At 36.4% G+C, this 24713-nt stretch overlaps 1 protein-coding gene across 8 annotated transcripts in view; it reads left to right on the top strand.

The window, feature by feature from the left end:
* Window positions 1-24713, top strand: part of BBX (BBX high mobility group box domain containing) — a 352656-nt gene that overhangs the window by 124751 nt on the left and 203192 nt on the right. For all 8 annotated transcript variants that reach the window (XM_056109091.1, XM_056109089.1, XM_056109088.1 and 5 more), the window contains exon 3: window positions 6962-7035. The gene's annotated coding sequence lies outside the window, so the exon portion shown is untranslated. The remainder of the gene's footprint in view (window positions 1-6961; window positions 7036-24713) is intronic.

Raw genomic sequence — 24713 nt, 5'->3', positions numbered from 1 at the left:
CCCACCCCTCCCAATGCCTGCGAGGCAGTTGAACTAGAGTTAACACTCTATCTGCTTTGATTAGACTCATTGTTTCAATAAAAGATGCACCACTGTTATTTAGAGTTTGCCCCCCCCCCCCCCAAATGAGACATGCTGAAAAAGCATTGTGAAATTATTTGCTTTCTACAGCTGGGTTCAAGAATTAAATGTTGGTTTTGGATTTCCGCTATTTTACTTATTAACCCTGGAAGTATTTCTACTGAAAGTCAGATAATTAAGAGATTGGTTTCTGTGCTCTGGAGTCGTGGCCGTGCCGGAGAGCTGCTTGTGGGGTGCAGCTGGTGACCTCGGTAGGGTGTGAAGGGTGGACCAGAACGCCCCCCTTCTAGGGAACTCTTAAGAGTTGTTTTGCCTTTATTACTATATTGAGGCTTCTGAACTGAAAGTCTCTGGGTCATGAGGAAATGTGAAAGATAGGGGCAAGAATGTGACAGAAAGGTCCTTTTGACTTGTGTTTTCTTCTAAAAGATTGCCATTCTCAATATAGCTTACATATGTAATTTCTGTTAAACATTGATAAATGGTTAAAAATGTGTGTTAAATAGCTGTGGTTTACAAATAAAGGGTGTTTGGAGGATCCTCCCAGGAGAGGAAATGCATGTTGAAAGTAGACTATGGACTGAACATGTTTGCCACTCAATGCCTCTTTTGCAGACCACAACACCCAAAAGGAGAGAGAGAACAAAGGGGAATGCCCTGCCACAGAGGCAGGGTGGGAGGGTGGGTGGGGGGATAATATCCATGGTGGTGGAAAATGGGCACTGGTGGAGGGATGGGTATTTGATCATTGTATGACCGAAACCCAAGCACAAAGATTTGTAAATCTACAACTGTACCTCATGGTGCTTCACTAATAAAATTTAAAAAAAAGAGAGAGAAAAAAAATAGCTGTGGTTTAAGCTTTAGCTATAAAGGGCATATAGTATTAGGTGATTTTAACAAAAATGTTGTCTTTATTCATATTTTATATTGTCATCTTTAATTTTTATCTTTGTATATATATAAAATTATGATATATAATCTCCCTATAGTTATCTTTATCCATGTGAAGGTTTTTGGGGTCATATCCAGAGATGCGGTTACTCCTGGCTCTACACTCAGTAATTACTCCTGCCAATGCTCAGGGAACTATATGGGATGCTGGGATTTGAACCTGGGTCTGTGTGTGCAAGGCAAGTGCCCTACCCGTTGTACTATGCCACCAGATCCCCAACCCCATGTGGAAATATTTTAGTAAATGATATCACAGAAGTCAGATTGTCAGCTTCATTTCTAGAATAAGCATTCAGCCTGTGGTGAACCATGGAGCATGAGGTATAGTTTTTGTACTCTTATTTGTTTAAATGTGCCTCATGCAGTTATTGGGGAGTTTAGGTAAGTAAGTGTCTGTATTCACAAGACAGGGAAGGAAAGCCTTTCTTTAAATCATTTATCATGATACGTAATTGACATACGAACTTGGAGTTTATAGTTTTTTTTTAAAAAAAGACATTTAAGTTTCATTTGTAAGCATGTAAAAGCGAGTCAGGGTCAGAGATGTTGCTTAGTGGTGGAGCACGTGGTTTGCATGTGTGTGGCCCTGGATTCCATCCAGTCACTAAAAAGGGGGGTGGGGAGTAAGTCACGGAAAAGATAGGAGTTGTATTCATGTAGAAGAGTAGTTTCAAAACAAGAAAACTCTCTTAAGAAAATAAGAATTGCAGAATGGAGATTAGAATACATATCATTGGGGAAGCCAGTGGAAAATTTAGTGAAAGAGTAGATGTTAGACCATTGGTTTGTGACCTGGGTCTTGTTTAGTCTTTCAGAGAGGTCACGCTGACTCTTAGTTTTAAAAATACAGCATCCTTCAAAGCATGAACATAATTGGACATAATAGCTTTGAAAATTTGCTTTGTTGAATCTCCATGTTGTTTTCTTCAGGTATAAAAGCATGTGTATTTTATTTTCAGAAGGATGAGAAAAATATCTATTTCCTTTTCTAGCAGTTTGTCTATTTTTTGTTGTTGACTCTTATTCCATAAATGGAGTGGCATCTGTACCATGTATTGTGTGATGCCCACCATTTTTTCTTTCCATTTGGATGTAATCTTTCTTTAGCAAATAATTGCAGTCCAGAATGACTTTTATTAAACTTGATTGAATTAGGGTTATGTATGAAAATGAGTTTGTTAAAGCTTAATCTGTTACTTGGAGAATTGATGAAAACATCAGAAAAGCAGTCATTCATGCAGATTAAATATTCTTTCATGTACGAGGGCAACATAGTTGCCTTGGAATCCATTCTACACTAAGTAGATAGTAGTGACATCAGGGTGCAAGACACACGGTGTTGGCATACTAAGGGATTTTGTCATGACGTGCCCCTGAATACTATAGTGAATATTAACACTAATTGGCAATTGGACTCATTGTCAGAAATGGCGCATCGCCTTTTATTGAATAATAAGTTTTAAAAACATAGTACCTCAAGGGGTAATGTGTAAAGTCTTCCACAAAGCACATTATTTTTGGATATGTCAGTATTCTTACAGGCTAGATTTTTAAAGGTAGTGTTTTCAGCTGCCTCACTAGGTGCCTGGTTTGTAGTAAGAGACAAAATAATATTTAATAGGTAGCTGCCCCCCTGTGACAAGATGCAGTTTCTCAGAAGGAATCCTGAGCCGTGGCAGTCCAAGATCAGTCCTGGCTATGTTAAATGCTGCGGATGGCATGGCATGGGTCTGAGCCAGAGAATAGGGAGTGGGTTCTTAACAAGGCATTGATAGCTGCTAAATCCTGTGGTTTCAGGAATCCAAGGCCTTGTGTGGGCGTGAGCTTCAGTGAAAGCAGAGTGGATCTCAGTGAATACAGGGACGCATAGGTGGCTCAGACAAAAACCTGCCTTGGTTTTGTTCTGAGGGCACATTCAAGCAGCCAGTACTGCCACTGTGTTGTGTTCACACTTAACACATCTCCTCTGCTTTTCCATCTGCCCTTCTGAACCTTACACAGCGACCCATTCCCATCAAATCAAAACTCTTCGGGAAGTACTTATAACTTAAATGCAGACGAGCTTATGCTGAAACTGCTTTTCTGAGGCTGCTTGTGTGGGTATTTGTAAGAGCCAGATAAAATCTGGAGTCTCTAAGTTTGACTATCAGAACTCCAAGGGAGTCTGTCAAGCAGCTTTGACGTTGAAAACTGATTCTGTTCTGTGGCTTCTCTCTTTCTTAGTTAAATCCAACATGATTTCTTTTTTATCCTAAAGAGTTTTAAAACCCATCTTGGACACAGCACAGGCAACTTTTTTCTCTTTTTTCCACCATTTTGTTACTCATGTATCTCAGGTGACATATTATTGAACATAATAAAAATAAGGCATAATTGCATAATTCTTTAAATTTCTTAATTAAATTTTTTTTAAAAAATTTATTTTAGGCACCTTGGTTCACAATACTGTTTATTTTAGGACTTCATGTGTGAAACATTCCAGCACCAATCCTATATCAAAGCAAATGCTTCCCTCCACCATTATCCCAGGCCATTCCCCATACTCTTACCCTGTTTCCCTGAATTACCCCTGCCATGGTAAACTTTCTACTAATGATCATTTCTTAGTTTCTGTTGCCTTGGACTTTTGTTATTTGCTTGCTCCATTTCTTTATATCCCAAGCATGAGGGAGATCATTCTACATCTGTTCCTCTCCTTCTGAATCTATCCCACTCCTTCACTCATCATGAAACTCCAGGACCATTTACTTTTATCAGAAAGTTGCATGATTTTGTCTTTTCTTATAGCTGAGTAGTATTCCATTGTGTATATATACATAGTTTCCTTATCCAAGTGTTCTGGGACACTTGGATTGGTTCCAGATTTGGGCTATTGTGAATAATGTTGCAATGAACATAGGAGTGCAAATGTCTTTTTTGAATAGAGTTTCTGGACCCTTGTCGTAGATACCGAGAAGTGGATTTGCTGGGTCATATGTAAGCTCAATTTCTAATTTTTCAAGGAATGTCCGTATTGTTTTCAACAAAGATTGGACCAATCTATATTCTCTGTAGCAGTGAATGAGGGTTTCTTTCCCCCCATCCCCCACATTCATGCAAACACTGGTTGTTTCATTCTTTGTGATTTGTGCCAGTCTCACTGGTATGAGTTGATGCCTTGTTTTGATTTGTATTTCCTTGATGATAAGTAACTGGAATTCCACCCCCCTTTTTTTCTTTCATATTCCTTTTGGCCATTGTATGTCTTTGAGGAATTTTCTCTTCATCCCTTCCCTCCAGTTTTTGATGGGGTTGGTTGTTTTTTCTTTTTTTTTCTTTTTCCTTTTCTTATTTTGGTGTTTTGGTCCACAGACAAGTGGGTCTCAGGATTTACTTCTGTGCTCAGTGATCACTACTTATGATTTCATCGGACCATCTGGGGTACCTAGGATTGAACCCGGGTTGAACACGTGCAAGACAAGCACCTTTCTATACTCTCTGTTCCTGGTTGCCTTTTTTCATGTAAAGTCCTACTAGTGATTTCTATGTTTTGGATATTAACCCTCTATGAGATGAGGGGTGGATAAATATTTTCTCCCAGTCTGTGAGGTGCCATTTTTTCTGATCAGCTTTTCTTTTGTGGTGCAGAAATATCTTCTTGTTGATGTAGTCCTATTTAGCTTTGCTTGGCCAGTGACACTGAAGCATTGAAAGTACCTCTAGCTTCAATGTCATGAAGTGTTCTACCATGTTTCCCGCAAAATAGTTTATGGATTCACGTCTGATATTGAGGACTGAGGTCTTTGATCCATTTTGATTTTTGTGCATAGTGTTAAAAGAGTTGTGGATTCACCTTTTTTATGTGACTGACAAATTTCCCCATACCATTTGTTGAAGAGGCTGTCCTAACTGTCTGTTTACCTGAGACACTGTCAATGGACTCTCAATTCTATGCCTTTGGTCTGAGAGTCTATCCTTGTTCCAGTACCACTGTGTTTAGATTATTGCAGTTTTATCGTATAGTTGGAAGTTCATCTCCTAGAAGCATCACATAGAATATATTAGTGTATTTTATTTCTCAAATAACAAATGATTTAATTATTTTTTTAAGCAGCAGAAAAATAGTACATGAGTTAACGCACTTGTCTTTCATGTCTCTGACCTGAATTCCATCCCTGGCACTGCATGTGGTCCCCTGAACACGGAGCAAGGAATAATACCTAATCATAACTGGGTGTGACCAAGAAACTGAAAATAAAATAAAATTAAACTGAATTTTTTCCATATTTTTGTGCCATACTTGGCAGTGCTCAGGGCTGTTCTTAGCTTTGTGTTTTGGAGGCACTTCCAGTGTTGGTCAGGAGACTCTGTGAGGCTGAGGATTGAACCTGGACCTTTCACGTGCAAACATGTGCTCAGCCCATTGAGCTGTCTTTCTGGCCCATCTGCCCACTTCTTAAAATATAAAGTAAACAAATCTTGGAGCCAAAATAGAATCAAACCCATATTTGTCAAAACAAATGGTGAAACTTTTCTCCCAATTTTGGCAGTACAAAGTTACATTTATATTTTTAGTTTATACCAATTTATTTGACAGTTGTTTATAGTTATTTATTTCACAGTTTTTCCTTTTATTTTATAATAGTCCAATGACATTTTCCTATTTAGCTTTATAGACCTCATGAAGAAAATGTTTGTGAATAAATACAATAGCAAATGTGATTTTTAAAAGGCGCATTTGAAATGTTAATTTTATAATAAAGAATTACCTGTATATCATTGATTTTATCATCTTTTAGAATTGTATTCTTAGTAAAAACATAGAAATTATTTGTTGGGTATAGTTTACTTCAAATGGCTGGATTTTTTTCGTTTGTACCCTGTCTTAAAAAAAAATAAGGATGAATGAGTGGTATCTTGTGTGGAGCCACATGAGACCATTTAATATTTTATTCATTCTTATTCTTTTTAGCTATTGTTTTCATCAGTAGCACTGCATGACAACTGAATCATCTATATCTAGATGAGATTATGGAGATGAATCATTTTACATTTTTGATATTTAATGTAGAAGAGTTCTTATGTTTTATAGTGACTGATTCAGGGAAAGAAATAAAATCCGTCATAAAATGACTAATACCTTTGATACAGCTTTAAGACAGAAAATATACCTGATTTCTATTTTGGACATGTTGCAACTTACTGATCATTTAGAAGTAGTCATAATCTGCAGGCATGGTGTCAGGAAACTGCCTCTTTTATCAGAATGTAAACTTAGTATTACCACTGAAGCACTCCAGAAATTAAATTAATTTAGAAATTAAATTCATATAAAGGTAAAAGGTAAAGGCCCTCCCGTTGATCGTCGATTTGCTCAAGCGGGCCCAGTAACGTCTCCATTGGAGACTTTGTTGTTACTGTGTCTGGCATATCGAATACTCTCGGTAGCTTGCCGGGCTCTCCGAGAGGGGCGGAGGAATCGAACTCGGGTCGGCCATGTTGGCTGTTTGTAAGGCGAACGCCCTACCCGCTGTGCTATCGCTCCAGCTAAAATTTAATTCCTGGATATGATATAATTTAGGTATCTATATTTAATATTATCAGTGTAAAATATTCTTTTAACTACTGTGTACATCTTGTTTGCTAAAAATGATAAGTGACTATAACTTTAATTTTAGAATTCCAATTGAATAATTTTAGTGAATGTCTTGTTAATTTAAAACTAGCAATAAGCTAGACTACGTTCTCCAAAGAGAGTCAAGAGATGTTTAATATTTTTTCTGGTTTTTATCACTTGGATATTAATTTAATTTTGTGAAATTATTTGATGTTAATAATTATTATTCCAGTAATTAAGGATTGCTAAAGGAGACCAAGTGCCATTTTTATCTGAAGGCCCTTTGTGGCTCTCACCATTTTAACCATTTTGCTATATGATCTTTTGTAGAATCCTGCTGCATCACAGAAGCTGGAAGTTCTGATGGTCCATTGAACTCACAATGGAAAGTCTTGACTTGACTGGTAAGAACACCACTGAGTTTATTTTATATACTTACCTGGAAGCAGTGAAGCAGTCAAGAGTTGGTCTTAACTTATTTCCTTTCAAAGGATTTACATTCCATGTTAATCAGGGAACTATGGTAGATGTGTATTTATTTTTTTAAATTTTTATTTTTTAAAGTGACATTTTAATCTCCAACATTAGGTAAGTTACATTTCACTTTTAAATTTTTCATTTAAAAAAATCACTTTGAATCTTTTGTTTCTTTACAGTAATGTACTTATGTGAAAGCCAATACATAGAGATGATGTACACAAGTCAGTATCAAATTGGCATACTTTCTCAAAGCTGGTTTTCATACTACTTTTGGCTTGAATTTAAAAATTCAGGTCCAGGGGCACGAGTTGGAGAATATGCTTTGCAGATGATAGCCCTGGCTTTGATCCCTGGTAGTACATGGTTTCCTGAGCATCACAACAAGTGATCTCTGAACACTAAGCCTGGATTAGCCTTTAGCACTGCTAGGTGTGAACTCTATGTTGTCCCGACCAAAACAAGAAAGGAACTTGCCAAGAAAATGGAGTAGGGGCTGAGGTGTGGTTCCAGTGTAGAGCACATATTTTACATGTATAACATCGTGGTTTTACAATCTGGCACTACTTGAAGGAGAAAAAAAAAGAAGCAAATCACTATGAAGCTTAAAAAAAAAAAACAATGAAAAACAGTGGGAAAAAGGGAACTCACAGGTATTAGAGGTACCTGGAACCCAAGTTTGGTCCCAGCAGCACTGCATCACCGGGCTAGAGCTTTATCTCACCAAATGGCCAACTACCATGGATTTGGTCTCCTGCTCTCCTGAGCCTTGCTTGGGAGGCACACCTAAATCCCTATTAAGATAATTGACATGTGTCAGGGGGATGCAGATCAAAACAATCATCATCTCACACCACAGAGACTGGCCCACATCCAAAAGAACAAAAGCAACTGGTGTTGGCGTGGATGTGGTGAGAAACGGACCCTCCTTCACTGCTGGTGGGAATGCTGACTGGTTCAGCTCTTTTGGAAAACAGTATGAAAAATTCTCAAAAATTAGAAATTGAGCTCCCATTTGACCCAGCAATACCACTCCTGGGAATATATCCTGGAGAGGCAAAAAAGTGCAGTCAAAATGACATCTGCAGTTCTATGTTCATTGCCTCACTGTTCACAATAGCCCAAATTTGGAAAAAACCCGAGTGCCCGAGAACAGGTGACTGGTTAAAGAAACTTTGGTACATTTACACAATGGAGTACTATGCAGCTGTTAGAAAAGATGAAGTCATGAAATTTACATACAAGTGGTTCTGCATGGAAAGTCTCATGCTAAGCGAAATGAGCCAGAAAGAGAGGGACAGACATAGAAAGACTGCATTCATCTGGGGAATATAAAGTAACAGAATGGGAGTCGAATACCCAAGAATAGTTGAGATAACTACCAGGAGTCCTGCTCCATGGCTTGGAAGCTGGCAGCACATGCTGGGGGGAAAGGCAGCTGAGACAGAGAAGGGAACACCAAATAAAGGATGTTTGGATGACCTGCTCAGGATGCGAGATGTGTGCTGAAAGTAGACTATAGAACGAACACGACTGTACTCAATACCTCTATTGCAAACTACAATACCGTAAAGGAAAGAGAGAGCAAAAGAGAATGCTCTGCCACAGAGGTGGGGCGGGGTGGGGGGAGATGGGGTGGAGCGGGTGGGCGGGTTACTGGGATAATTGGTGGTAGAGAATGGGCACTGGTGGAGGGATGGGTACTCAATCATTGTATAACTGAAACCCAAGCATGAAAGTTTGTTAAGTCTACAACTGTACCTCATGGTGTTTCACTAAAAAAAAAAAAAAAAAGATGATTGGCATTTGTGATGACATTAAGAACACTTTTGAATATGAAAATAACAAATGAGTAAGTTGCAATTTTATACTCTATATGACATATTATACCACACTGAAATTCAGAGGTGTTAAAGGTATTCAAGAAAATTTCAATGCTTTTAAAATATGAATTTTTATTGTTGAGAGGCCACATCCATCAGGGCTCCTGGCTTACCACTTAGTTCTGTGTTCAGTGGTCATTTCTGGCAGTGCTTAGGGAACATAGGATGTGCCAGGGATCAAACAGGGTCAGCCACATGCAAGGCAAACTCCTTAACCCCTGTACTTATCTCTCCAGCCCTACGTATTAATTTTAATGGTGGTTTCTTAATGTATTTTTTGCCCAGTCTATGACCAAAGTGTGATAACTAATGACTTCACTATGGTGAATCTATTTATAAAGTACTTTTTATAAAATAAAGTGAAATATATATATAAAATTGTTCATTAACAATTCTCAGAACATGAACTTATCTAATTTTGATGTTAAATTAATCTTAAATCTTCTGCATTTCAAATATTTTTGTTGACTTGCTAAATCTCTAGAATATGTTTGAAATTCTTCAGTATGTATATAATTGAGTATTGCATTTATGATATGACCCATTCTACTGAATGCCATCCTCAAAGATTATGCACACAGCAAAAATGTTTGCAATTTAGCTTGATTTAGTCTGCTTATTAGGATATTTGAACAAAACAAGGTGTTATATGCCAATGAAAAGATTGTGATTCAGTTACCATTTTTCTCCTCCTGTGCTATCCTGTAAGGCTCAATTAAATTAGAAATTAAAATTCTGGATTAAGAATACCAGTTATGAGTATAGCTGATTATCCTTTTACTTGGTCAGGATGACTGATACAGAATATTTGAATATTGATACTGAGAATTTAAATATATTTTTATGTACAAATCCAAAAGAGGAGTTGAAGGGTTTACAACTTAGCTCAAGTGGTAGAACACAAGTCTAAGACATGTTTGACCTCCAGCACCATATGGTCCCACCCCCAATATCACTGAGTATAAAATCCTAATGACCCCAGCATTAGCCCTGTGTGCCCCCACTGAAGCGTTTCTGTTTGGACCCCACTTTCCATTTCCTCTGGGTATAGCCACTGGCCTATATTATAAAAGAGACCAGAGGATTTTGAGTATAGTACATTTTAAATAAAATTGAATTTGGAAATGTTTTAAATTTGCTAATTAATTTAGGAAACAAGTTCTAGAAGACATTTCTTGGGTGAAGGATGCCAGAGCCCAATAAATCTAGGAAACATGCTGTATCAGTTTCCTTAAGCAGTTTTGTTTAATTATCCAAAGAATCTTCAAATCTTAGTAGTTTGTAGCAGTGAATGTTTCTGGCTTGAGTTAATGTTTTACTTCCCTCTGCACATGTCCTCTTTGATTCTAAACCAGAGCTGAATAGGCTACCTCTCTCTGTTGTACACTTGGAGGAGGGAAAAGTAGAGAGGGTGGAACTGTCGCTTTTTCAAACTCCTGCTTGAACTGCCTGCCTTCTGTTGCTCCCTCTCGTAATTTATTAGGTGAAGTTTGAAATGGCCAACCCTTGTGTTAACAGAATAGCAGTGGTCTTTTAAGTGATCTAGGGAGGGAAAAGATGATGGGGAAGCCACAGTGTGTGTATATTTTATAATATTTGCACAGTCCCATTGTTGGCACCGCTAGAGGGACAATGCATGTATATTTAAAGATTCCAAGAAGATCTGGAGTAAAATTAGTCTGTTTAATATGTAAAATTACTTGACCATGAATCTTTTTGTTGTTTCATGGAACACAGTGAGAGCTAAGATATCTTATCTAGGACAAGTTTTAATGCGAATGACAGAATGCAAGAGTTTCTTGATGCTGTGATTAAAATTTTCCCCACCATGTTGAGTAATAGTTTCTAGTGTATGTAACAGACTTACATTAATGTTTCATAAGTGTTTTCTTAATGAATGCAAGCTATTGCAGACTGGGAACTCTGCAGTTTGTATACAGTTAGGGAAGGGAAATGATGATAATCATAATAATTTCATACCTATCTGTAAAAGGTTACTGAACTTTGACAAATGATAGATGATTTGATAGAGGAAGAGAACGAGATAATGGGGTACTTTTCTTTTTTTTCCCTAGTAGTAATATAATTTAACTAGATAATGGTAGCCAAATATCTCTACTTAAGATCAATTTCAAGAAATCATTCTAGAGAGAAAGAATGCAGTCAGTGTAGGGAGGTTAACAACTGTGTTCCAGGACATTATTTTTGAGCACACTGCTGAGGTCAAATTCATTATAAAGTGCCAGTATATTATTGCTTTTTTAAGGCTTCCAGAAAACTGTCAAGCACATAGAAATTCTCAGTCTTTATTGATTTAATTCTATAGGTATTACACAGTATACTGCTTGTTCTGTGTGAGTTAAGATGACTTAAAACCTGTTTATTTTTAAACATTTTTTGTATAGTTTTTAATTCCTCAGTATTGGGAGAAAAGAGCATTCTTATACCTCTATGGAATTAGGCATGGCTTTGAAGTTTGTTAACTTGGAGTTTTGAAAGAATTGGTATGATTATCCTCTCTGTAACTTTGATTTTGTGATCCTAATATGGGACACAATCTCTGCCTTTTGAAGTAATAATAACTAAATGAGGACATTTTCTCAGGTACTTGATGCAGTGCCTGACACATCGAATGTACTCAAGAAATAGGAATTTTTAAAAATATTAAGTGATCAGATTTCAAGAATATTGACTTTATTATTGTCCTTAGCAGATATCTGACACTATATGTATTTGTATATACAAATACCATAAACATACCTCACATATCTACTACTCCAAAAGCTTTTTAAAGTTAAAAAATTTTATATTCACTTATAATTTTACTGAAAATTACAAGCAGCTTTACCTATCACTTAGAGAAAGGGTGACCTTTAGAAGTATTAGCTATATATGATGCAATAATTCATTTATTGCCATGGAGAATGTAGAATTCTTAAGGATAAAATGGCTGCCAAGTGTGAATACATGATTTTTACTCTGAGGATGAATGAAATCAGCCTCAAAAGAAGTTTTTATATAATCTGAGGCAAAATAAAGGTTAGATGATATCACTACTGGAATTCTTCACTGTGGATAGAAAATTTTGTTTGCTTTCAAAAGAACTAACATTTCTATTTAAAAAATATTACATTATACTTTTCTGGTAAGGGTTTATTAACTAGACTTTTTGAAGACTTCTCTTGTCATTGTCCCCTTGTATTTATATAATCTGGTATAGTATAGTGATTTTTAATATGATTCTATGTTTCATTCTGGTTCTAAAATGATAATTTTATTTGTTTAACTTAGTATAATGCATGTATAGAAAAATGAATCAGTTACTCTGGGTTTGGTTTTTAGCCATTTAAAACTCTTAAGAATATAAGATCTTCATCTTTAGAGATTTTACAGTGTGCTTGGACTTCCATAACAAAGTATTGCACACCGGGTGCTTCATACAGAACTGTATCTTCTCACAGTTCTGAAGTTTTAAGGTCCATGATCAAGGTATTAGCAAATTCTGTTTCTGGTGAGTGCTCTTTTCCTGGGTGTGGACAGCCACATTCATGCCCTATCTTTCACTGCCTCTATACAGGAAGTAAGTTTTAACACCTCTCCTTAAAATCACACCAGTTCTATGGGAAAATGGCCCCACTTGTATGAACTTACTTAGCCTTTCCTTAACTTATGGAAAGTATCTAAACACAATCAACGTGTGGTCTCAATATGAATAGGAATAGGTTGGGAATATAAGGGCCCTCCCGTTGATCGTCGATTTGCTCGAGCGGGCCCAGTAACGTCTCCATTGGAGACTTTGTTGTTACTGTGTCTGGCATATCGAATACTCTCGGTAGCTTGCCGGGCTCTCCGAGAGGGGTGGAGGAATTGAACTCGGGTCAGCCATGTTGGCTGCTTGTAAGGTGAACGCCCTACCGCTGTGCTATCGCTCCAGCCCAGGGTGAACAATTCAGAGGTAATTGTTTTTCTGCTCCTAAGAGAAAAGGTGAAAATTAAAATAATTTTTATGCTTTTTAATTTATAAAGAAAACATGGCTAAGATTCTAAAAGTATCTTTGATTATTTGATGTGGGAAACATTTGAAATTGTTGAAATCATATTTCTTCTACTTTTCAGTCATTGTACAGGAAACCTACACTTGATTCTTACAAGTGAAGAACCAAGTCTTAGAAATTGAAAATAAGAGTGATTTGTATAATACAGGTATTGAATCATTGTAAAAATTTATTTTCATATGTATTATGTAGGAATAAATGTATTGAAAATAAGATTGAGGAAGAAGACCATTACTCTTTGGGATTGTATCTAATTCTGCTTAACTATAACCTATCAAGCCATTTCACATTTTTCCAAGGCATTATTCTTTCAGTTTTTTGAATCAATTGTAATTCAAACAGGGAAGTAGCATATACTTAAGATTTTGGTAAGTCAAAAAGAAAAGATTGTTCATTTAAAGTAGTTTGCAGTTGGACTCAGCAGGAGAACACTTGCTTTGCATGTGAAGCCCTAGATTAGATTCCTATTCCTACAAATGAATACTTGAATAAACAAATAACTGAATCTTAAAGTTATAAATGAAGTAAGATTGATGTACGAAGTCAGTGTTAGCGAATCTTACCTGCTGTTAGTTGAGTTGGTAGCTTAGCAGAGGGCACATGCCAAGTCATGCTGTGCTGTGTGTGTGTGTTTGTGTGTGTGTGCATGTAACTGGATTTAATATCCAGTACTGCAAGATGCTAAAAAGAGAAGTGTTTCAGAAATAAAAATAGAACATTTATCAAGAAATTCTAAATCTCTTATGAATACTAGTGTTTATTTTCTGTTTTCCTTCCTTAAAAAAAATCCCATTACCCTTTCTTTCCTCTCTTTTTCTTCTTTTCTCTAATATTATTAGGTAAAACTGAGTTTTCCAAATAATCTAGTTTAGATGGTTCTTTTTTAATACATGAAAAGAGTACCCTTTTTACAAGTTGCCTGTTGGTAGATGTTTGGGGTAAGTGCTGGATAATGTGCATTTGCTTCATATTGATGTTGAGTCTCATAACTGAATTTTATATTTGGACACTTAAAATTACTTTCTGTGTCACTAGAAGAGCTCTGAGTTCTAGGGATTTGATATATAAAACAAAATATAGCCAAAAGGTTTAGTAAACTTTTGAGAATTAAACAATAAAAATAACTTAAACTTTTTTGTAAAATATTTCACTTTGACCATAAGTAGGCTAATGAGAACATTGACCTAATTTAATGTATATCAATTTAATTGAGTAAAAAGTATCTTAACATAATTTTATTTTGATTTTAGTCTCCCTTCAAGCTATTTACAAAATCACTCAAACTCAAAGAGCTTCTATGTGAAGAATTTTTTTAAATGTTTTTTCTCTTATATTGTTGTGGGAGATGGTTATGCCAAATCCAACAGTACTACTGGCTCCTGTGTTCTTGGGGGTCACGCCCAGTGGTATCCAGACGATAGTGTGGTGCTGGTGTGGGGGTCACTTGCATGCAAGACAGATACCTTAACCCCTCTACAAATCTCTCTGGTACCTATATAATGAATAAAACAATTTTATTGGCATATATCTTAACACTGACTTTAACTATATGCTGATTGTAAAGTTCACTAGTTAAGGACAGTATGAGTATATTACAGGCATGATTTTACTTCAGGTATTCGTATCACTATAAAATGTATAAATTGTTATTTTATACTGTATAATATGTACTGCATTATTTTATACAGTAAAGATTGTAGATACTATATTACCTCTGGCTTCTGTTAACAAAGAAGTACATTTTCCCAATAAAACAGATCTGGTAGGCAAATTTTCTACTAACATTTCTCTCAGAAATTTCTGTATATATTTGGTATTAAATATGTGCTGCAATTACTGGATGTTCTGTATCTACATTTCGTGAATATATGAGTGTAATCATGCAGTTTTTCACATAACCCCTTCAAGCAGCTGAGAAATTTCTAAGTTCACACTAGAAAGTCTGTTTGTACATGGCTGTGTGCCCCAAACCTAGGAGTTGCTCAGGAAACATTTGTTGGACGTATAGGAATTCACATTTCATTAATCCTGTATTCCATCATTATAGATGGTCATTCCTGATGAATTTCAAGAAACTTCTCAGATTTGAGTTCAGGGAGAGGAGTGTTCTTTAAAAATAAGTCTCTGTAACTTTGCAATTATATATATATATATGTATATATATATAATCAGTAAATGTTAATAGGCCTAAGAACTTAAAATGAACAGTAAAATTTTTCTGGGTACTTGTTGGCTTATTTGTAATGTAAAATATTGAGGTAGAAAGGTGTGTTAAGATTTTCGAGTCTTCTGCCAAGTATTGTAACTAGCCATTTTAGGAGTAGAGTACATGTTAAGATTGTGAGATTTAAGGTACTCAAAATCATTCAGGCTGAGCTTTAAGAGATGGTATTCAGTACCTGGATTCAATTAACATATTTCTACAAGGCTGATTATGTCCATTTTTATATTTTTATTTGGATTTGGGAAAGACGTGTTTAGGATATCTCTTCATATTCATCTATGATGATTGCTGAGGATTGTGCTGCTGGTTTTGTTGACTTTCATGACTTGTATAATTTGCAACCAGTCCGCTTTTGCATGCTTATATATTACTATTCTTTAAAAAAAAGAGATAAACCTTGTAGTTTCATATTTTTAACAATTGCTCTAAGAGCATTTCTTAGCAGTGTCTATGTTTTTTCTTTTTTGGGGGTGGGGAAGGGGATGTTAAGGGCCACACTTCGCAGTGCTCAGGGACCATATGGATTAAAATGGGCCTAGCTATATGCAAGGAAAGTTTCTTAGCTCTTGTACTAATTTTATGGTCTTTACCAGTGTCTTCACGGCAAAATTTTTGCATTCTTAGGAATATTTTAGGGTACTAAACATTACCATTGGTGCTTGCAGTGTAGCATATGAGTAGTTAAGAGACAGATAGCCAGATTGAGAGCAATTGTATGCTAAACATAGTTTATATTTAGAAACAAAACTACCATTTTTATAGTGATCAGTGTTCTGAGCATTTTCATGTATGTCCACACTAGCCATAATGAAGACTTGCCACATCAGAGTGGCAGTGAAGATTATAAATAGACGAATTTATCTGTGTGCAAAATAATATAGGCCTGTATATCTCATCACCCAGATGATGGTGAAACTTCGATACCAACTCCTCAATATAGTTTTTGAATTCCTATTATGTTTTCAGTGTTATTAGAGTTAATTCAATCATCATTGGTGAATTAAAAAAGAGAATCGAGAACTTTATTTTGGTATTGTTTGTTTGGGGGCCACATCTGGAGATGCTCACGGCTTCCTCCTGGCTTTGTGCTCAGGGATCACTCCTGGTGATGATCTACAGATCACAGAGGGTGTCAGGATTGAACCTGGATCTCCATGTGCAAGGCAAGGACCCTGCCTGCTGTAATATCTCTCTGGTCACAGAATAGGGAAAAAACGTTTTTAAGCCACTATTAATCTCCATTTTAAAATTTCTTGTTTAGCAGTCATTTTGTCTGCAGTATGTTGAAACATGCAACTCAACTTGTGGTTTATATTGTAAAGTGAACACTTAGGTGAGTTTTCAGGTTTGAAAGTTTAGTTGTTTCTCAAACATGATAGATTTTAGAAAAGCAAATATTTCTAATAACTATTATAATTATTTTGTTGATGGCCAAGTTGTCATTTACATTTCTGTTTTAGAGTATTTCTGCTATCAAAATCACCATTATTTAACAACTAATTTTGTTGTCATAAATTAGAGCTTATAATATGCTGCTGGAAAAGAAGTTATAGGGCTTTTACTTCTAATGCTTACAAATATTGTTCTTGACTCTAAATTATCAGCTTCATACTACCCATCATTCCTTCTCAGAGAAGCAATGATGAACATTTGTTAGGTATTGGTTAATATAGCATTATGTCAGTAGGCAGATATATAAAGGCTTCTTTAGGGTAGACATAAAATAAGTTTTATTTTTATTTTTGAGATGTAGTCATTCGTAGAAGCATTGGAGCCCAATTAACTCAACTAAATCAAATGCAGTTGTTTATTAGGACTGGGAAAGTTTTTATCTATGAAATAGGGTAAATATTGATTATATAATATTGTTACAAGGATCATAACTTCTGAAAATTTCAGGTCCCACCCAGCATATGGCAGAGACACTTAATAAAAAGCGTTTGTTTGGGCTGGAAGGAAAGATAGTACAGCAGATCAGGCTCTTATCTTGCACACAATTTGCACACAATGAACCTAGATCCCTGGCCTCACATATTCCTAGACCATGAGCACAACTGCCTATGAACCAAAAACAAACCAAAAGTGTGTTTGTTGTAAAACTGAGTAATAGGTCAAAAGTGGCATTTGGCTTTTTTTTTTTTTTGGCTTCTTAATTTTAGGTTGGTTCTTATTTACATTTATGACAATGAATACGTCTGGCTCAAAACCGAACAACTTACTGACACAAAATGGATTCGCTTTAAATTAGTAGGAAAAAACATTTACTCTTTATGTTAGCTAGCTTAAAATATTTTCTGTATAATCATAAGTAATAAAAGCTTGATTTTTTTATTTGTTTCCCCAATAAAATCTGAAAAACTAAATATTTAGTGTGTTCTATTTCCATAATATTATTGCTTCATGCTCTTAGTATTAACAAAATTGTTACTGAAAAGCGTCAATTAGTTAAACATAATAAAAGAAAAATTTTCTCAAAGATTTTTTTTAGGGTCCATTTGTAGTAGTGCTCAGGGAGACCATTTTTAGGGAATGAACTCAGGACCTTGAACATTCTAGATAAATCCTCTTCTACTTAAGTTTCATGCAGGGCAAGTGCTCCACTTCTGCGATTTCCATCCCAAGAGCTTTTTACTCCTTCCACTCCATCCTCCAATGCTGAGGATTGAACTCAGGGCTTAATAATGCTCTATCGATAAGTTACCTCTCAGTCTCCATACTTTAATGAATTTTAGAGTTTTGTTTAAAAGTCCTTAAAATGGATAACTATAGAAATTTAAAAATTTTAAATAATTTAGTCATGACCTTACCCTGCTAGCTTATCTGTAAGTTAGAAAAGTGAAATTTTCTTCATTTTACATCAGTTGACTTAGCATTTGACAAAGTAATCCAAAAGAAAATATTTTTTTTCTACAGGAAATAGAAAAAATGTGAAAATGTTTACTGTCTACTGTTTACTATTTACTGTTAACTGCCTAGTTCTAGTCATTTTATTCACATACACATGAACTAAGTGCAACTTGGTTCTTTGTTATCAGTATTGGTAACTTTAATTTGCCTCTCTTTAATTAACATGTTCAAATCTATGGTGAGGAATGCAATAGAGTTTAGTGACCAGGAAGATGGAAAAGAATTTTCAACAAAAATGTTGAGAAGTATACAATACCTAAATATCTATAAAAGTTGTGTGTGTTAAGTGACTTAGAGTTCCCTAGGAGAAAAAAAGTTTATATAGTGAGGTCAAGGCAGAAAGCATGACTTTCCCCACTTTTGTTGTCAAATTCCTCATTCTCTTTTTGGCTCAATCTGTATGTCTCCATAGAGTAATCCATAATGATTAACATCTATACCTTCGCATAAAACTCATGTACTATAAATATACTTTTAATACTCTTTTCTTTCAATGTTCCACTATATTATTTCAAATCAGGACTTGTCGAGTGCTAGTATAATTTTCTTGTATTCACTGAAATGATTTTTTGTAATTTATCATTCATAAACATACTTTCCCAAATGACTTAACTACAGGACACGGATTTATTATGATTTTGTAATTTAATAAAGGGATAATTAATGAATCCAATCATTGTCTTTTTTCTAATACTGAGCACAGTGATGGTTTACATAAAATCTGCTATTTCAATAAAGATTCTATCTTTAGAACACCATTCAGAGTTGTAAGACTAGTTACACATTAAATTTCTAGGTTAGAATCAGATAAACAGCTATTTTTGCTTGCATCTGTGTAAAATAGTTGTAGGAGATACATGACTTACTGCAGTTGTCAATATTTGGTATATGTGAAATGATAATTAGATGCTGTGTAAAATAGTTGTAGGAGATACATGACTTACTGCAGTTGTCAATATTTGGTATATGTGAAATGACAATTAGATGTAAATATCTTAATTTCCATTTTATACCAAGAGAACTTTAAAACAAATAAATGATCTGCACAGCGGGTAGGGCGTTTGCCTTGCACGCAGCCAACATGGCCGACCCAAGTTCGATTCCTCCGCCCCTCTCGGAGAGCCCGGCAAGCTACCGAGAGTATTCGATATGCCAGACACAGTAACAACAAAGTCTCTAATGGAGATGTTACTGGGCCCGCTCGAGCAAATCGATGATCAACGGGAGGGCCTTTACTTACATTTTTACTAATTAAAAAAACATGAGGATTCACATCAGGTCATTTTGATTTTCAAAGATCCTGCAGTTATATGATGTATATGAAATTTAAGTAGTTACTGAATAGTAACTACACCAATTGAAATGCCTCATTATTTTCATACCTTGTCCTTCTTAAAAGAAGAATAGATCACTTTCATTACACTTATTTATCACATATTGTCATTTACTATCAGGACCTTTGCTATTTAATTATATATATATACGTATATATATTATATGTATATTTCCATATGGGACTGGAGCAATAGCACAGCAGGTAGGGCATTTGCCTTGCACATGGTCAACTGGGCCAACCCAAGTTCGATTCTTCTGCCTTTGATTCCTCCACCCACCCCTCTCGGAGAGCCGGGCAAGCTACCCAGAGTATCTGACTCGCACGTCAAAGCCTGGCAAGCTACCCATGATGTATTCGATATGTCAAACACAGTAACAAGTCTCACAATGTTACTGGGCCAGCTTGAGCAAGTCGATGAACAATAGGAGGACAGTGACAGTGATATTTTCATATAACATCAAGTATATGAAAGGTAGATGTAATTTTTAATTAAAGGTAGATGTAATTTTCTGCTGATTTTATAATGATTAAATAATTTAATGATTTTTTAATTTTTTAAAAAATTGTTTAATCAAATGGTAAAACATACAGTTTTACCTCATAGTTTTACCTCATAGTTTTACCTCATACATACTCACCTCATAGATTTGGGTATTTGCATTTGACTTTATCTCATCTCTGTAATCCTTCCACCACCAGTTCCTTTTCTGATGCATTTTTCACAGTATTCCAGATTCATTCCCCACCCCAAACCCGGCTCCACTCCGGCCTGTGAATTTGACAGGCACAATACAAAATTTTAGTGGCTGGTGCTTAGGTCTCATGTTTCCAGTTTTGTTGAATCTGTGTGTTGAATATATGATTATACTACTCACTCATATCACTGGTATAACTTAAGTCCTGATGCCTGTTTATCCATTACTTCTCATTCTCTTCTTTCCCGCTTGATTTCTTTCCCGCTTGATTTCGTTCCTTCTCTTTCTCATCTCTAAACACTGAGATCAAGAGTGATATAAACACCCCACTTTTACTAGGTTTCATCATCCAGTATTCTGTATACCAAAGATAAGTGAGATTATCCTGTTTCTGGCTTACTTCACTCAACATATCTTCCAGTTCCAACCACGTTGCAGAAAATTGGATGATTGCATCATTGCTTGCAGCTTCATAGTATTCTGTTGTGTACATATACCACATCTTCATAATCCATTCATCTGCCATTGGACAACTAAATTGATTACTTTTTTTGGCTATTCTGAATATAGCAATGAATAATGATATACATATGTCCTTTTGAGAGAAAGTTTTTATGTCCTGATGGTAGATACTCCAAAATGGAATTGCTGGCATATATGGCAATTCAGTTTTTTTTTTTGCATGTATGCATGAACATTTATTTTCATTTCTATTGTGTGTTTTTTTTTATTTTACTGAAGCATCATGAGGTACAGTTGTAGACTTACAAATTTTTGTGCTTGGGTTTCAGTTATACAATGATTGAGTACCCATCCCTCCAACAGTGCCCATTCCTCTCCGATAATGCTCCCAGCATCCCTCCCCACATCCCACCCCAACCCTGTGGCAGGGCATTCCTTTTTTTTTTTTTTATCATTTTTTTTTATCAGTGAAACACCATGAAGTACACTTATAGACTTATAAATTTTTGTGCTTGGGTTTCAGTTATACAATGATTGAGTACCCATCCCTCCAACAGTGCCCATTCCTCTCCGATAATGCTCCCAGCATCCCTCCCCACATCCCACCCCAACCCTGTGGCAGGGCATTCCTTTTTTTTTTTTTATCATTTTTTTTTATCAGTGAAACACCATGAAGTACACTTATAGACTTATAAATTTTTGTGCTTGGGTTTCAGTTATACAATGATCAAGCACCCATCCCTCCACCAGTGCCCATCCTCCCCCACCACGGGTCCTAGCATCCTTCCCCCCCCCATCCCCCCCCCCCCCCGTCCCACCCTGCCGCTGTGGCAGGGCATTCCTCCCTGTTCTCTCTTCTTTTGGGTACTGTGTTTTGCCAGAGAGCATTGAGTGGCAGTCATGTTTGGTCTATAGACCACTTTTAGCATGTCTCTCCCACCCTGGGAGGGTCTTCACAACACCCTTTATTTGGTGCTCTCTTCTCTATCTGAGGGCATTCCTTTTTGTTCTCTCTCTCCTTTTGGGTGCTGTGGTTTGCAAAAGAGGCATTGAGTGGCAATCATGTTCAGTTTATACTCTACTTTCGGCAGGCATCTCTCATCCTGGGAGGGTCCTCCCAACACCCTTTACTTGGTGTTCCCCTCTCTCTCTGAGCTGCCTTCTCCACCAGCATGTGCCGCTGTCCTCCAAGCCATGGTGTGAACCTCCTGGTACTTATCTTGGCTATTCTTGGGTGTTAGTCTCCCATTTTGTTACTTTATATTCCCCAGATGAATGCAGTCTTTCTATGTCTGTCCCTCTCTTTCTGACTCATTTTGCTTAGCATGATACTTTCCATGTAGTACCACTTGCATGTAAATTTCATGACTTCATCTTTTCTAACAACTGCATAGTACTCCATTGTGTAGATGTACCAAGGTTTCTTTAACCAGTCATCTGTTCTCGGGCACTCAGGTTTTTTCCAGATTCTGGCTATTGTGAACAGTGCTGAAATGAACAAACAAGTGCAGATGTCACTTTGACTATACTTTTTTTCCTCTTTGGGATATATTCCTAGGAGTGGTATTGCCGGATCAAATGGGAGCTCAATTTCTAATTGTTTGAGAGTCGTCCATACTGTTTTCCAAAAGGGATGAACCAGTCGGCATTCCCACCAGCAATGAAGGAGAGTCCCTTTCTCACCACATTCGCACCAACACTGGTTGCTTTTGTTCTTTTATTGTGGGCCAGTTTCTGTGTTATGAGATGATATCTCATTGTTGTTTTGATCTGCATCTCCCTGATGATTAGTGATGTAGAGCATTTTCTTATGTGCCTTTTAGCCATTTGGATTTCTTCTTTGGGAAAATTTCTGTTCATTTTATCACCCTATTTTTCCATGGGGTTAGATGTTTTCTTCTTGTAGAGTTCAACCAGTACTTTGTATATTCTTGATATCAACCCTTTATCAGATTGGTACTGGGTAAATATCCTTTCCCATTCTGTAGATCGTCTTTGTATTCTGGTTATTGTAGCTTTTGAGGTGCAGAAGCTTCTTAATTTAAGATAGCCTCATTTGTTTATCTGTTTCTACTTGGTTGGACAGTGAAGTGTCGTCTTTGAAGATACCATTATTCTCAATATCCTGAAGGGTTTTGCCGACTTTATCTTCAATGTATCTTGTGGATTTTGGCCTGATGTTGAGATCTTTAATCCATTTTGATCTGACTTTTTGCATAGTGTTAGGTCGAGGTCTAAGCCCATTTTTTTGCATGTGGTTGTCCAGTTATGCCAGCACCATTTGTTGGAGAGGCTTTCTTGTTCCACTTCACATTTCTTGCTCTTATCAAAGATTAGATGTTCATACATTTGGGGTTCTGTGTATGGTTATTGCACCCTGTTCCATTAGTCTGCATCCCTGGCTTTGTTTCAGTACCATGCTGTTTTATTTATTACCGCTTTGTAGTAGAGTTTGAGGTTGGGGAGGGTAATGCCTCCCCACGTCTTTTTCCCAAGAATTGCTTTAGCTATTTGTGGGCGTTTGTTGTTCCATATGAATTTCAGGAGTGCTTGATCGATTTCTTTGAAGAATTTCATAGGTATCCTTATAGGGATCACATTGAATCTGTATAATGCTTTTGGGAGTATTGCCATTTTGACAATGTTGATACTTCCTATCCATGATGAGGGGATATGTTTCCATTTTCTCGTGTCCTCTTTTATTTCATGGAGTAGTGTTTTGTAGTTTTCGTTTTAGAGATCCTTTACCTCTTTAGCTAGGCTTATTCCTAGGTATTTGATTTTCTGGGGCACAATTGTGAACAGGATTATTTTTTTCATGTCATTTTCCTCTCTCTCATTATTTGCATATAGGAAGTCCATGGATTTCTGGGCATTGATTTTATAGCCTGCTACTTTACTGTACAAGTCTATTGTTTCTAGGAGTTTCTTAGGAGAGGATTTAGATTCTCGAGATATAGTATCATATCATCTGCGAATAGTGAGAGCTTGATTTTTTCCTTTCCAATCTGGATGCCTTTAATGTCTTTTTCTTGCCTAATCACTATTGCAAGTACTTCCAGTTCTATGTTAAACAGAAGTGGTGATAGCGGTCATCCTTGTCTTGTCCCTGATCTTAGAGGGAAAGGTCCTTAGTTTTTCCCCATTGAGGATAATGCTTACCATGGGTTTGTTGTAGATGGCTTTGACTATCTTGAGAAAAGTTCCTTCAAAACATGTTCTAGTGAGAGTTTTTACCATAAAAGGGTGCTGAATCTTGTCAAAAACTTTCTCTGAAACTGTTGATATTATCATATGATTTTTATCTTTACTTTTGTTGATATGATGGATTATGTTGATTGATTTCTGAATGTTAAACCATCCTTGCATCCCGGGATGAATCCCACTTGGTCATGGTGTATGATCTTTTTGATGAGTTGTTGGATTCTATTTGCTAATATTTTGTTGAGGATCTTCGCATCTGTGTTCATCAGGGATTGGCCTATAGTTTTCTTTGTTGGTGGTGACTTTGTTCGTTTTAGGTATTCGGGAGATATGTGCCTCATGGAAGCTGTTTGGGAGAGTTCCTTTTTTTTTTTTTCAATTTCCTGAAAAAGGTTGAGGAGAACTGGCAACAGGTCGTCTTTAAATGTTTGGAAGAATTCACTAGTGAACCCGTCTGGGCCTGGGCTTTTGTTTTTGGGAAGATTTTTGATTACTGCTTCAATTTTCTTGATATGAATGGGTCTATTCAGGTATCCCTAGTCTTCCTGGATGGTAATTCAGGAGAACTGAACTGAGAACTCTCCATACTGTCTTCAACAGTGGTTGTACCAGACAACATTCCCACCAACAGTAGAATAGAGTTCCTGTTTCACCACATACTCTGCAACAGATTAATTCTACTATTTTTGATATGTGCCATTCTTATTGGTCTGACATGGTATTTTGATACGGATTTCTCTGATGATAAATGATTGCTAAGCATTTTTTCTCATGTGCCCATCTTTGTCCGAGAAATGTCTGTTTGTTTCTTCTCCCCATTGCTTTTTTGTAGGGCTTTT

The sequence above is a fragment of the Sorex fumeus genome, unplaced genomic scaffold (genome assembly GCF_029834395.1).
Source record: "Sorex fumeus unplaced genomic scaffold, SorFum_2.1 ptg000265l, whole genome shotgun sequence".
NCBI classification, from domain to species: Eukaryota; Metazoa; Chordata; class Mammalia; order Eulipotyphla; family Soricidae; genus Sorex; species Sorex fumeus.
This window is presented reverse-complemented; position numbering and strand designations above follow the sequence as displayed.